The following is a 15729-nucleotide window of genomic DNA, read 5'->3' on the forward strand; positions in this document are numbered from 1 at the left end:
GCACATTTGGAAGCTAATTTGGTTGTTTTTATCGCTCTGGAGATAAGCATCACTGATAGCGCGCTATCACCACGATAAAAACAAGCGATAGCTGGTGATAATTATCCTAGCGCTAAGTGCGCTTAGCGATAATTATCACCAGTTGCTGCGATATGCCCCTTGATCCTTTAACAATACTTTTGAAACTTTTACAAATCTCTCGACTTGCCTGTACCATTCTACAGGTTTTTCTCTGAGCTTTGGGAACTCATTTCTAACTGATAAAATATCCTGTCGAGTCCATGGGACATGTACATACCCTCTTCCTGGAACTTCGTTCATTGGGCACAACCTTTCAACCTTTCTGTTTCTTTTAGTAAGTACTCAGATGTAGTTCGATTTGCCTGAGCTTCCTCTTTTTTCTTTGTCCATATAGCTTTCCATCTGTCTAAGTCTCCCCATTTTTGCAATAATGACAATAAATCTTTTATTTGCAATTCTAGTCCTGACACATTCATGTTTTCTAAATCTTTGTCAGAAAATTCAGCTCGATATGGTTTCTGCAATACTTTAGATTTACCTATGTCAATTCAATTCTCATGTCAGAGGCCATATTCATTAATTTCTCTTAAAATATTTTGGTATTTCGATTGATACTTCTGCATATAAATAACAATTCTTCTTCACTGAAAATGTTTAATCTTTCCAATCTTACATGTCCAGCTATCATTTCTTCTAGTTCGAATCCTAATTTAGAAATGTCCAACACCTTTGGCTGTGATTTTGGCTTTTCTATGAGTCGGGACCACCTCTCTATTCTTCTGGGGTTACTGCAGTAGCGTTAATATTTCTGGTAGACGTTTCAATTTGTACCTCTCTTGAACATCCAGGAGTACTTTTCCCAATTCAGTCACCCACTGGTTCTCTTATGGGTAAATCCATCAGGGAATTACTGACTCGCATTCACTTGCTTGATCATCGACTATTATGTTTTCTTTCATAGGTTGTACTACAGGTGTGGTCAGACAGTAGTTTTAGGACTAGGTTGCTTATCTCCATACGGGGGAACAACAGGACCTATAGTTACTGGTATCGTTAGGGCTTCAGGACTCGTATTCAATTGAGCGATTTTCTGAATTAGCTCATTACGCTGTTTATTTGTTGCTTCCCTTTCTTTTTCTTGTAATACTTTTTCTATACTGGCCTCATGTACAATCTGTGGAATTAAAGGTGGTTTTATGAACGGAGCACTCGGGTTAACTCCATTTGTTTCCTCCTAAAAGGTGGCGGATTCTTCATTAATAAATCCTCAAGGTAATCATCTTCTGAATCACCACTAGTCATGATAAGATAAGATAAGATAAGATACATTTTATTTTGTATAGTTAATTGAAACCAATACAATCGTTGCGTTTAAAACAATTTCTTAAATATGGTGAGAATAGTGGGTGTAATTGACCTTATCAAAGTTCATGCCGTGAGGGACCGAGAATAATTGTCTAGCAGAGTTCCCTGAGCCCGGCCGGGCTAGGCGCTTGTAACCCAAATTTTGTCCGCTAGGTGCCAGAACCCGTGCTTGCCGCAAGTTGTAGATTTGGTAGTCTTTGCTCTATCGTGGTCAGAAACTTAACGTATCTACAATTCAGTTTTGTATTCGCAGGGTTCAAACATGCAAGCACAGCCTGCCTGCGCGAGCTGGCCCCTATCTGCTTGAGCTGGTCCCTTAATAGCTGTCGGCGGACTTGTCGAAGCTCTTCGCAGAGACAGGTCATGTGGAGTATGTCTCCAGTTGCTAGGTTGCAGAGCGGACAGACTTCCTGACCATTGCTCCTGAGCCATGGTGGTTGATGCTCTCTGCTGGGCAGGATCCCTAATCTGTATTTTAGAAACTTCAGTTTGATGGTTTTGGGATAGCCCTGGCTGAAGAAAAGTTGTGGTGTCAGGGATTTATACGTGTTTAGTGTCATCCACCACTAGTCATTAAGTTCTTTGTTTTCTCTGTACACTTACTTCCTGTCGTTTCTTCTGAGGTTAATACAGGATATAATCCTTCCACTAACATGGACTGTCTCCAGTGTTTCATCTGCTTATCTCTTGTTTCTTTAGGATATCTTGGGTAGAATCTACTAATACTTCTATCACACCTAGGTCTGCCTCTCACAAAAGCCTCAGTCTCCCACTCCTCTAAAGCTTCGTACTGCGTTAATCTTGGTCTGGGGTCTAATTCATTCATGCGAGTTCACAAATTGTGCAATATTCTACCATTAAAGGTACCATATTCTGGAAATGCCAATATACCATCATCTTTGGTGTACTCTAACCATACACATGTGTGGTAGCCCCTTTTTATCATCATATATATTATGCGGGTATATTGGGTGGCGGAATAATAATACCTTCTCTCGTTTTTACGGGTTTGTCTTTTTTTAAATAATTCTTAATTTTCTGCAAGAATTACATTTTCCTTTTTTCTCCGTACATGATATACCGCCCGATTCATCAAACAAAATTGCGCTCGCAAAGGGCCAGATTCTCAGAATCTGGCCGTTTGCGAGTGCGATTTTTGCATTTGGGATTCAGCATCCCAAATGTAAAAATCGCTAATTGCGATATCGCAATTTCGCGATGAATTACATTTAAGGAATCTCTATTTGAGATTCCTTAAATGCAATTCATCATCCAATTTTATTTTGCGAATTCGCAATTTCTGGCCGCAATATACCGCGAGGTCAGACCACGTGGTAAATTGCGAAAACTCAGGAAAATGCATTTAAATGCATTTTTCTGAGTTGCATGTTACACACACACATGTCCTTTGGACATGTGTGTGTGCAACACCTGTGTAAAATTTCATTTGAGGGTGCTACAGGGTGTCCTTTGGACACCCCTGGCACCCTTCAAATCGCTATCTTATTTGCGATTAGCAAATTGCTAATCGCAAATAAGGAATACTCCCCATTCATTCCTATGGGCCTTTTGGCCCATAGGAATGAATGGCGAGTTATTCTTTATTTGCGATTAGCAATTTGCTAATCGCAAATAAGGAATATGTAGGAATCGCATTTCTTGATGCAATTTCTACATGAATCCCGTTTTGCGAGTCCTTAATAGCGATTCACTATGAATCGCTATTAGGGGCTCGCAAAACGGGAGAATGATGAATCAGGCTGTCAGCATCCCAAATGTAAAAATCGCTAATTGCGATATCGCAATTTTGCGATGAATTACATTCAAGGAATCTCTATTTGAGATTCCTTAAATGCAATTCATCATCCAATTTTATTTTGCGAATTTGCAATTTCTGGCCGCAATTTACCGCAAGGTCAGACCTCGTGGTAAATTGCGAAAACTCAGGAAAATGCATTTAAATGCATTTTTCTGAGTTGCATGTGACACACACACATGTCCTTTGGACATGTGTGTGTGCAACACCTGTGTAAAATTTCATTTGAGGGGTGCTACAGGGTGTCCTTTGGACACCCCTGGCACCCTTCAAATCGCTATCTTATTTGCGATTAGCAAATTGCTAATCGCAAATAAGGAATACTCCCCATTCATTCCTATGGGCCTTTTGGCCCATAGGAATGAATGGCGAGTTATTCCTTATTTGCGATTAGCAATTTGCTAATCGCAAATAAGGAATATGTAGGAATCGCATTTCTTGATGCAATTTCTACATGAATCCCGTTTTGCGAGTCCTTAATAGCGATTCACTATGAATCGCTATTAGGGGCTCGCAAAACGGGAGAATGATGAATCAGGCTGTCAGCATCCCAAATGTAAAAATCGCTAATTGCGATATCGCAATTTTGCGATGAATTACATTCAAGGAATCTCTATTTGAGATTCCTTAAATGCAATTCATCATCCAATTTTATTTTGCGAATTTGCAATTTCTGGCCGCAATTTACCGCAAGGTCAGACCTCGTGGTAAATTGCGAAAACTCAGGAAAATGCATTTAAATGCATTTTTCTGAGTTGCATGTGACACACACACATGTCCTTTGGACATGTGTGTGTGCAACACCTGTGTAAAATTTCATTTGAGGGGTGCTACAGGGTGTCCTTTGGACACCCCTGGCACCCTTCAAATCGCTATCTTATTTGCGATTAGCAAATTGCTAATCGCAAATAAGGAATACTCCCCATTCATTCCTATGGGCCTTTTGGCCCATAGGAATGAATGGCGAGTTATTCCTTATTTGCGATTAGCAATTTGCTAATCGCAAATAAGGAATATGTAGGAATCGCATTTCTTGATGCAATTTCTACATGAATCCCGTTTTGCGAGTCCTTAATAGCGATTCGCTATGAATTGCTATTAGGGGCTCGCAAAACGGGAGAATGATGAATCAGGCTGTAAGTGGTTGTATTACCATGCAAAGGAGGGAGTCAGTCGCGGGTGCTGCACTGACGTCACAAGGAGCCGCACTGGGATTGGTAGAGGCAGTGGGTGTGTGACTGAGGTAAAATTGTAAGGGAGGGGTGAGTGCTGAGAGCGTGAGAAACTCATCTGACAGAAAAGGTGCGCCATTATTGGTTAAATTGGTTTGAAACTTAAATGTTGATTGGTCATTGAATAATAAGAGTCACGCTAGTATTGGAGAGGCAATTAAGTAAAGTAAAAAAGTGATTAAAAGTGAAAATTAGAACCCCGGTAAATATATGTGGCATCTAGATCCAGCATTTATAGAAAATCGCCCTGATAGAAAATACTTAGGGTTTGCGAAAGAGAAGCAAATTAGAGGAAGACTCTATCAGCCTGATTTATCATTCTCCCGTTTTGCGAGCCCCTAATAGCGATTCATAGCGAATCGCTATTAAGGACTCGCAAAACGGGATTCATGTAGAAATTGCATCAAGAAATGCGATTCCTACATATTCCTTATTTGCGATTAGCAAATTGCTGATAACAAATAAGGAATAACTCGCCATTCATTCCTATGGGCCAAAAGGCCCTTAGGAATGAATGGGAAGTATTCCTTATTTGCGATTAGCAATTTGCTAATCGCAAATAAGATAGCGATTTGAAGGGTGCCAGGGGTGTCCAAAGGACACCCTGTAGCACCCCTCAAATGAAATTTTACACAGGTGTTGCACACACACATGTCCAAAGGACATGTGTGTGTGTAACATGCAACTCAGAAAAATGCATTTAAATGCATTTTCCTGAGTTTTCGCAATTTACCACGAGGTCTGACCTCGCGGTAAATTGCGGCCAGAAATTGCGAATTCGCAAAATAAAATTGGATGATGAATTGCATTTAAGGAATCTCAAATAGAGATTCCTTAAATGTAATTCATCGCAAAATTGCGATATCGCAATTAGCGATTTTTACATTTGGGATGCTGAATCCCAAATGCAAAAATCGCACTCGCAAAGGGCCAGATTCTGAGAATCTGGCCCTTTGCGAGCGCAATTTTGTTTGATGAATCTGGCCGTGAATCCCAAATGCAAAAATCGCACTCGCAAAGGGCCAGATTCTGAGAATCTGGCCCTTTGCGAGCGCAATTTTGTTTGATGAATCGGGCGGGTAATTTCTTAATTTAAATACATATTTCATTAATTAACAACATAGAAACATTCGCTACTGTGTCTGATTGACTAAATTCAAAGAAAAGACAATTCCTTTCACTGCGAGTAAAACCCTTCCGCTTACTCTTTACTCACTGCGAGTAAGACCTTTTCCGCTTACTCTTCACTCAAGCATAAAAGAACCTGTTACTCCTTCAGACGTATCTTTTCTAGGTGATACTAGCAACCCGTCCCAACGTTGTCCGGGTATAAATTGCTGCCGGACAGTAGTATATTGTTTTGTAGGATTTAGTTTTGATAGCATTTCTTATCTGTGACAGGCCTGTGAAACGCTCCGATTCACAGTGCACTGCTGATGCACTTAAGAGTGCGCGTTCAGTAGTGTGTGAACTCGAGTTTCCCTACTTTATTTTTCCTTGCAATATTATATAGCGCGAACTCGACAACATGGCATGAGCACAATTTACATTACAGAAGAACACATTTAATTTGCGGTAGGCACGGGGAGACAAAGCAATTTTCCTGGAATCACAGGATGTTGACCTGATGCCGAGATTCGAACGTAGCTCCCCAGCTCTAAAGTTCGCAATTCTAGAACTTGTGTCAGGAGGTGTGTCTAAAAGTGCATGTCGGTGCTGGCCATCAATGAGAGAGACCTGTGCATTTTTCAAATCGGTGGTGAAAAAATATGAGTATGTTGCTGGAGATGTTGGGCCGCCGTGCCACCAATGTACTTACGGGGGAGGGTAAACACCCATTATTCCGCAAATTTCTTTCCGCATACCATCACTCTGCATACTTTCATTACGAAAGTACCATGACTCCGCAATGCCATTATAACGCATGGCATTACATTTTATATGCTTTTACCACGCATACATTTACAAAGAAATTTGTTGTGTTTGAATAAGGCAAGTATGGGTATTTTTAGGGTTCAGGGGTAGTTTTGGGTTTTGGGGTAGAGGTGTATTTTAAGGGTTTAGGGCTAGGTTTGGGTTTTGGGTTACAGGGGTATTTTTAGGGTTCAGGGCTAGGTTTGGCTTTTGGGGTACAGGGGTATTTTAGGGTTCAGGGGTAGGTTTGGGTTTTGGGGTACAGGGTTATTTTTATGGTTCAGGGCTAGGTTTGGGTTTTGGGGTGCAGGGGTATTTTTAGGGTTCAGGGGTAGGTTTGGGTTTTGGGGTACAGGGGTATTTTAAGGGTTCAGGGCTAGGTTTGGGTTTTGGGGTACAGGGGTATTTTAGGGTTCAGGGGTAGGTTTGGTTTTTGGGGTACAGGGGTATTTTTAGGATTTAGGTATAGGTTTGGGTTTTGGGGTACAGGGTACATTTATAGGGTTAAGATGGGTTAGTGTTTAAGGGTGTTGGGGTATTTTAAGGAGTAAGGGTGGGTTTTGATTATGGGGTGCAGAGGTATTTAAAGGGAGCAGGGTGGACACCCGGAGCTGGAATGTACAGAACTTGGGAAGAAAAAACAATGAAATATTTGACACAACGCACGCCCCGCAAACGCCCACACCCCCAGTACACTATATGAGACATGGCATGAAGGGCGGAATGTAAAAACAACAGTTGATGGACAGAATGCAGAACACTGTCATACATTCACCCCAATATAGAGATCTGGGATTAAATCCATCATTTGTTTTGCACTCCACACCACCTCAGCCTTGACCCTGTGCCTCATGGGGACATTCCAAGCCAAACTGCCAAGCCATGTCTTTCCTGGACATTACTCAAGCATCCTACAACTGATTTCTGGCTATTGACCGTTTTCAACCAGGATAGCTTGACTTCAGTGGTGTGGAGAGCATGGGACTCATGTCTGAGCATACCCAGTCCACTCGGGGTGACAAATGCAAAAACAACAGTTGATGGACAGAATGCAGAACAATGTCATACATTCACCCCAGTACAGAGATCTGAGCCTAAATCCATCGTTTTTTTGCACTCCACACCACCCCAGTTCAGACATGGCCATATGCAAATCAGCCTTAACCCTGTGCCTCATGGGAACAGTCCAGTGCGAAGGGCGGAGCCTACCACACGCCCCCGGCATTTGTCACGCCCCCCCAGCACAAGCCCACAGCACAACGAAGACACGCCCACAAGGGACTACTTTGCTGGCACGGTTCTTTTACTTTTTAAATGTATATGGTGGGCGTCTGCATAGCCTATGTCCTTCTGCTGCAACTGCCCTTTCCAACGCTGTATTGGGTGTTGTGATTGGTGGTGTACTTTTCGAGTTTACCTGGCTCAAAGGGCACAGTTCTCTCTTTATAATAGTAGTATAGATGGATAAGGCTAAAGTTTCCCCAGCAAACCTCTGCTATCACTTATTCTCACAAATACACCAGAAAATATTCCCTAGCCAGTGCTTCAAGTTTTACCTAACTATCTGCACTTACTTCATCAAACCAGTAACCTCATTGCAGTGTGGCTTCCATTTACCACCCGCTATTCAATATCCCCGGCGCTTCCAGGCAAACATGAAACAATATAAACGGGTTTTGGTTAATACATAAAATCAATACAAATCAATATAATCAATACACAACTAACTACCTATCTTAAATAAACCCTAGCCACTAATCTGCTACCAAAAAAATACTGATGGCGCGCGTATTACCAGCTCAGTTTACCATACTCACCTGGGCCCATAAATATACACACACCATGAACCAGTAATCCAGCTTCTACCTTCCTGCCAATCAGAATTTTTTTTTAATTTAGGACTTTACCTATACACCTTGACTTACCAATCCCTGTCACCTGTATTTCAAGTCCTAAGGGATCAAAGGGAGTTAGAATAATAGGTTACAATCAATGTTCCCTCTAATTTTTTTCCTCTGGGTGCGGCAGAGTAAGGTCTCTGTGCGCTGCAGCCACGGCTATGTGCGCCAACAACCCGACTGCTCTTGTAGACCATGGTTTTAAGTGGGATGAAAAAACTGGGTGTCTCTCAAAGGGGCATGACCGATGCAATTAAGGGCGTGGCTTAAAAGCAATTAAGCTAAAAATCTGTGCTTAGTATAGTGTGCCACCCGACTGATATTTGGCTTCTTCTGTCATTGCATCAGATATTTAATACAAGTAACATTACACCTACAAAAAGCCGGGACTATTAGCGTTGTCAACGGTTGCTTGTGGCATGAAGTTATATATAATACTAGCAGCCCGCCCCGGCGTTGCCCGGGGCAGAAGGGGGCTGGGGGCAGCATCGCAGCAGGAGAGGCGCAGCAGAGCAGCCGGGAGCAGCAGAGCGCACTTACAGTGTTTCCTTGCTCCCGTTTTGTTGGTCCTGGCCGCTTCTTCCCATGCTCGTGTCCGCTGTTTCTCCGCGCTCGTTTTCTTGGTCCCTGGCCACTTCTGCCGACGCTCCTGTCCGCTCTTACTCCGCGCTCCCCTGGGCATGTCGACACTCCTCTACCCGCTCCGGACCTTGGAGGGTGTCGCTTCCTTTCTCCTGTCCGCTCCTCGCAGGGTGTTTCTTCCGGCTTCCCCGCTCCCCCGTGATGTCAGCACGCATCAGCACGCACGTCGTTAGCTGGCGCTACTTCTAAGGGACTACTTTTCCTTAAAAATTACTTTTCCCTTCTAACTTATATATTTTTTTATTATATAGCCTATGTCCTTCTGCTTGCCCTGATGTTTTCAAAGATGTATTGGGTGTTTGGATTGGTGGTGTACTTTTCGAGTTTACCTGGCTCAAAGGACACAGTTCTCTCTTTATAATAGTAGTATAGATTGATAATGCTTCTGCTCTTGTGATAGAGGTTGTGGCTTAATGCTCGAGCTGCTGACTTAGGGGGTGAGTTTTTGAGTCTCGGGTCAGATTAGCATCCTGTGATCCTCTGCAAATCAATGAATCTCCCCATGAATACAAATAATGAAATAAATCATGTAAATCACTCCAATACCTTTGGGGTGAGTTAGCACTATATAAAACTTGCTGCATTTCTTATCTAAATGCAGGGCTGGTAGTTTGCCTTTAGAAAGAATTTATGTTAAATGCAGCCAATGACAGACGCTGTGATCAGGGGAGCAACTAGACCCGAACTTGTGTGGAAATACATGGGGTGTTTGTGTGGAAACTAGTGCCCTAGCCTTGTGCTGCACCTGCCTCACCCTGCTATGCAGAGGCTAGCTGCTGTTCTAAAAGAACTAGGGCGCCAGTCATGCTCTGCTGACTTTTTGGGAAACAGAGGTAGTGAAAGCTAGGGCTCCGGTCTTGCGTTACACTTGCCTCGCTCTAGTGTGAAAGGGTTAGCTGCTGCCCAGGGTCTAGCTTTTGTGCAGAGTTTAGCTGCTGTGCTAAAGAGAGTAGGGCACTAGCTGTGCTCAGTCGACTTGTGTGGAAAAGCAGGTGGTGAAAACGAGTGCTCGGTCTTGCATTGTACCTCTCTCACTCTGCTGTGCAGTGCTGAGTTGCTGTACAGGTTTTAGCTGCTGTGCTAATGGGACCGGGGTGCTAATAGTGCTCTGTAGGCTAGTGTGGAAACAGAGGTAGTGGAAAACAGTGCTCCGGCCTTTCGCTGCACCTACCGCACTCTGCGATGCAGTGCATGGGGTAGCTGCTGTGCAGGAGTTAGCTGCTGTGCGAAGGAGGCCAGTGCACCAATCATGTTCTGCAGACTTGTGTGTAAACAGGTATTAAAACTATTTCTCAGCTTTGTACTCCACCTACCTCGCTTTGCTGTGCAGGAGTTAGTTGCTGTGCTATGGGGACCAGGCCGCTAGTCGTGCTCACAGATGTGCATGGAAATAATGAAGGAGTGCTTGTGTGTCAAAAGAGAGGTGGCCAATAACCAACCACTGACCACCTGATCCCAGCCCTTCCAGTGAACTAGAGTTGCACCTACACTTTGTGCTACCGAAGGGGTTAACTATTGAAGTGCTTTTATCCCTATGGGCCTTTCAGCAAGTTTTAAAGCATAACGTGTGTTTCAGGATCCAGGATCATCTGAAAGCTCATGTTCGTGCTTTTAAATTTGCTGCATTTCTTTTCTTTTTTTTGTAAATACACTGTTTGAATGTATTTGCCTCCCTCTTATGAGAATCAAAAGAAGAACACAATTGATTTGTCTTTGACTCCACGTTCTCTCCTCCTCCCAGGTCCCTTCTGTTGAAAGCCAGGCGATGCTTGGGTTTTGTAGACAACCTCAGTGAGGATGACAAGTAAAAGACGAAAAACAGCAGAGTCCTGAACAATAATAATATTAACAGATATAAGTTCCTTGTGACTCTGCGGGCTCCTGCTCAGGGATTTAGATGGAGATGAAAGGCTTTATATAGGCATCTGCACCACCGCGTTGTAACCAACTGCATATGGCGCCAAATAATGAAGCATTTGCGCGCTGAGGTGGTGTGCTTGGGACGTTTTACTTAGGCGGCCTACATTCAATCTTCCTGCTCTTCAATACGGACCACTTGTCTCTTCAAATAGTACTCCATGGAAATAAGGATTGCGCCTTCAGTCCCATACGCTTGCGCTGGTCATGTTCTGGCTCAGCTGCCCACCTAAGGAATGTGCATACATCCTTAGCGACCAGAGACATGGTAGCTGTAGTGCCATCATCAAACTCCAGGATCTCATTGTAAATAGGCGTTGCCATGCCAATAGCCTGGCCAGGAAATTAGGGGTTGTAATACAAGCCATTTTTGTGGGTGACCTCTGTGGGAGCATCACAGTAGCCAGTCAAAAGAGAGAAAAGGTAATCCTCACCACCGTGCCTAGCATTGACAATGTAACTTAGATCAGGGAGCAATGCACCATTGTTCGCTGTCCGGGATGCCTTCGCATTAGGATATTTACAACAAGGGGTGGTGAGGGACAGAGTCTCTGAATTAAGCAGAATACTCTCACCCAGTCAAGAGATCAGGGCTAGATCCAACACCGTTTTTTAGCTCACTGCACCATCCCAGTTTCAGAACCTGGCTGTATGCAAATTAGTCTGTTCCTGTCCCAGTGCATGATGGGAACAGGGCAAACCAAACTACAAAAGCCAATTCTTACACTGGGAAGGAAACAAGCTACCGGATATGGCTTGGGGAAGTAATCAGACAGCTTGCCTATCTCCATTTTCATCAGGGTCATCTATCACTTCACACTCCTCTGCTTAAGCCTTTGCTTCCGCTTCTGTGTGACTGACTTCCACTAGATTTCGGAAGGCCGCTTATTCCATGCTGTGGCAGGCAGCACACACCTGTTTGTATACATGATAACCACGACGAGCACTGCTGTGATCCAAGGCAGAAAAAAAGGACCGTTGTGGCTCCAAGGATACTTTGGAGGATGCAGCTCTAAATCACTGGCTTTTAACGATCTGTGTAGAGACAGGGCTAAGCCAGCCCCTCCAGCAACAAGCACGCCCAGCGTGGACAGGGCCACCTTTCGGCCTCTGGACAGACTGGAAAATGACATGGAAGCCCGGGCTGCGAAGACCAGGCCACTTCGCCCCCAGTGACCCTCTGCACCGAGCTCCGCGCTGCTAGGCTGACCACCACCACCCTCATCTTTGGCTTTCTCGTGACGTAAGGACTCTCACCTTGTATTTCTTTTCTAAATGCAGTGCAACTGCGGGGCTGATTGCAGGCCTTTTGAAAATATTTATCACAGCTCCCATCAAGGGCTGCATTTAACAAATACTTTCAAAAGGCAAACAATCAGCCCCACAGCTGCGCTCTCTTTAGAAAAGAAATGCAGCAAGTTTAAAAGCGCAAACTTGTGCTTTCAGATGATTTTTGTAGACCTGCTACATTTTCTAAAGAGGGCGCAGCTGTGGGGCTGATTGTTTGCTGGTTGAAAGTATTTATGTTAAATACAGCCCTTGATGGGTGCTGTGATTCACATAAATACTTTCAAAGGTACCACAATCTGCCAGGCAGCAGTGCTCTAATTAGAATAGAAATGCCCCAGGATGAGCATTTTCTTCCTTTCGGCGCAGAAATGCTCTTCCGGGATGTGCTATGTGTGTGCGCGCTTCACACACAGCACTGCACGCTCGGGAGAACAGAGGTGCGCGGCCGCCCAGCCGCGCACCTTGCTGGGAACAATGGTTACAATAAAACATTTGCCTTTCATAAAATAACCACAGACTCGAGAAAAGTTTTAAACACTTTATCTATGTAAAGTCTTGTTAGTATGAGTCCATACAAGTGCAATTAAAGCCTTTGCAAGTAAGAAAATAATAATTAAAGCAATGATTTGAAGGAAGGTAATGAAATTTCTTTTAGACATGAATACCTGGGAAGGGTGAGAAAGGGAACCAGTACAAGGACATACCCACAAAGATTATATTTACCTAGAATGGTGTGAATACCAACCCTGGCCACGGGCTGGGACAAAGACAGGGTTCCCGACTAATCCGGTGCCAATGGGACAGGACAGGTGCAGATCAGGACAGAACAGGTGTAGGTCAGGATGGGTTCCCTCAGCTAAGTGCAATGCCAGCGTCATACCCTTCTCTCTCTCTCTCTGCGGATAACACTCGGGCCCCGATTGTGTCATTGATTCTTCTGTCAGAGTGCTCGACTAGTACTCTGCTCTCGATCTCCTCCAGCATACGTTGGGTCAGTCACAGGTCTGTGACAAGTCGGACAATCTAACTGACTAAGCCTACCTTAACTATACTATTTTCCAGGGTGTGGAAAATGATTATTTTTCGTAGTTTATGTCCCATCATACACCCTCTCAGTCACGTCCCCGAGCCCATCATGTCGGAAACAAGCAAACGAGCACACGAGCAAACCCGATCACGCGCACACAAAGTTGCACACGCACTCTCCTTCCTCTAAAAATCAAAGGTACATTCTTATGGTTAGGGCGATTCCGAGAAACAGCTTCCTCACTTAAACTGAACTTTCCTATGGTTAAGCCGATTTCGAGAACAACATCCCCCCCATTTGTAACCATTTCCCTATAATCAGGCCGATTCCGAGGAATAGGCCCCGTTTTGCTAAACCACGACAACCAATTCCGAGAAGAAGAGCCCCCGAATGCTGAAACACGACAAACAGACATCCTGTCACGACCATCTCTCTCTTATCTAAGGAACCAGCCTAGGGTTATTTCTCCACATTTCTGCTTCTCTCGTGCTTCCTCATTTAATCATGACGCAGCCTCATCTCCTCTGCCATGTTTCCTCTTTTTCATGACGCAGCCTCTTTTCCTTAGTCATGACTTCTGTTTTATTGCGACATATGACACGTGCCTGCATTAAAGGGAAGCTCCTTCCTCTTTTCTATGTATAAATACACTGTGTTCTGAGAATAAAGTTAGAGATTCTTCCGATCCTCCTCAGGTGACGGAGCTCTCCCTTAACTCGAGTTACTGAATAAAGACCCTGAATTCGAACCACCACAGACTCTGCTCTTCATACTTGACCTTATTGATATTATAGAAATTCCGATCAAGGTATATTACTAAAATATTTACCACAGTAAATTGGCGCTCGACAGGGACTTCCCTTTCTCCTCACACGCCGGTGATGCGGACCCAAACCGGTCTTTTCAAGACATCAACGGACTTCAAAAGAGTGCACGATGCAGGGTGTTCCTGCATGAACTCCTTTGTGTCCGAGAGAGGCTGTACCGAAGTCTGAGCATCCATACGAGGCGGTGAGGACGACAGCGGAAGTCTCGACCCAGAGCCTGAAACCTGTGAAGATTGCCAAGTCCGAGGTCTTCTAAAACCCGACCAGTCCCTGTCCAAGAGCAGTCCCTGTCCAAGAGAGTGTCCAGATCTTCGAGGTCTTCAAGTTCTCTGCACCTCGGTGAGTACTGATGGGAGTGTATCAAGACGGGTTCTGATTTTCAGAGCACGGTCAAGACGGGTTCTAGGTTTCTAGAAAACGGTCCGTTTGTACTCTGATACTCAGAGTATATCAAGTTTTTTTTCAAGTGTAAATTTTATTTGTATTTAATACAATGCCTTTGTTTTCTAAACTGTGTAAACTGGGTACCCAGAAGGGGTTACTGGAACAACATGTACCAGACCCCCCAAAGGATACTCCAGGTTATTTCATGTATACAAAGTACGGCCTTGGTGCCATCTTGTACTTATATCTTTGGGAGAATTACACTCAAGATTTAGACATTGCGATCAAATGGCCAAAGAGTGGCACATGGGATTTGAATTGTATTATGGCAGTTGAAAGAAAATGTTGGGAAAAAAAAGCAAGATCGATGTTAGAAAGTGTAGAACTATGGCGAAAAGAAGCACATCGAAAGGAACAGAAAGAACAAGGGAAAGTTGAGAAAGCACAGAGAATGTCAGAAGAAAGTAAGATAAAGATGTTAAGAGATCAGAATGATGAAATTAATCTTGAGCAAAAGAGAAGGGAGGTCTCGGCCTCCATAACGGGTATGTTTCCTGTCCTCTCACCAAAGTCAGGGTCCGAGGTTAGCTCAGACTCTAGTATCCCTACAGCACCTCCACGTCCTAAGGTTCCTCTCGTACCCGACGATTTTATTACTACTTACTTAATGGAACCTCCTCCTGCTTATACCAATCAAATAACAGCCAGACGAATAGTCACCCAGACTGAAACCATCTCTGACACCTCAAGCGGAGTTCCACCCATGTTAGAATGTGATTACGACCCAACCCCAGGGGAAGGTTCACAAGTGGATATCTCCCTTCGCCTACGAGAGGCTCTAGAAGGTATATGGGAGTTACCGAATGTCACAAATTGCCTAAACAAGATTTACGAGGCTCTTCGAACAGGAGAAAATTTAGAAGCCCTACAAGAAGCTATTAAAAATAGACCCATAGCGCATAGAAAATGCCTCTCACGATTCATGATCACTTGTTTTATCAGAATGATAGCTAGTGCAGGAAAAAGAGTTCCTGATGATTTATTACAACTAGATCAAGCAGTGGTTGCAGGTAATTACAATAAAATAAAAGAAATAGATCTTTTTATTCCACTCTTTACAAGCAAAGTTTCTGATTCCCATAAAAAAGACACCCCTACTCAGGAAATAGAGAATGAGAGTACAGACAGGGAAGAAGAAACTGCCTTTCAAGGAGCAGTCACTGGACCACAGGGCTAAAGTGCCCAGCGGCCTAAAACCACTAACAGTACACAGAGAAAAAGGCTGGGAAAATGCAAAATGTTTAGGGGTGAACCTGCAAAAAGGACCAAGTCCAACAGCTGCCCTGAGAAATGTGTAGCAGTATAACAAAACACTTGATAAAGAGTGGAGAGAGTC

At 43.8% G+C, this 15729-nt stretch overlaps 1 pseudogene; it reads right to left on the bottom strand.

The window, feature by feature from the left end:
* Positions 1-10895: 10895 nt before the first annotated feature.
* Positions 10896-12030, bottom strand: LOC147664987 (cytochrome c1, heme protein, mitochondrial-like; annotated as a pseudogene).
* Positions 12031-15729: the final 3699 nt, after the last annotated feature.

The sequence above is a fragment of the Lissotriton vulgaris genome, unplaced genomic scaffold (assembly GCF_964263255.1).
Source record: "Lissotriton vulgaris unplaced genomic scaffold, aLisVul1.2 SCAFFOLD_2252, whole genome shotgun sequence".
In the NCBI taxonomy this organism is placed as follows: Eukaryota; Metazoa; Chordata; class Amphibia; order Caudata; family Salamandridae; genus Lissotriton; species Lissotriton vulgaris.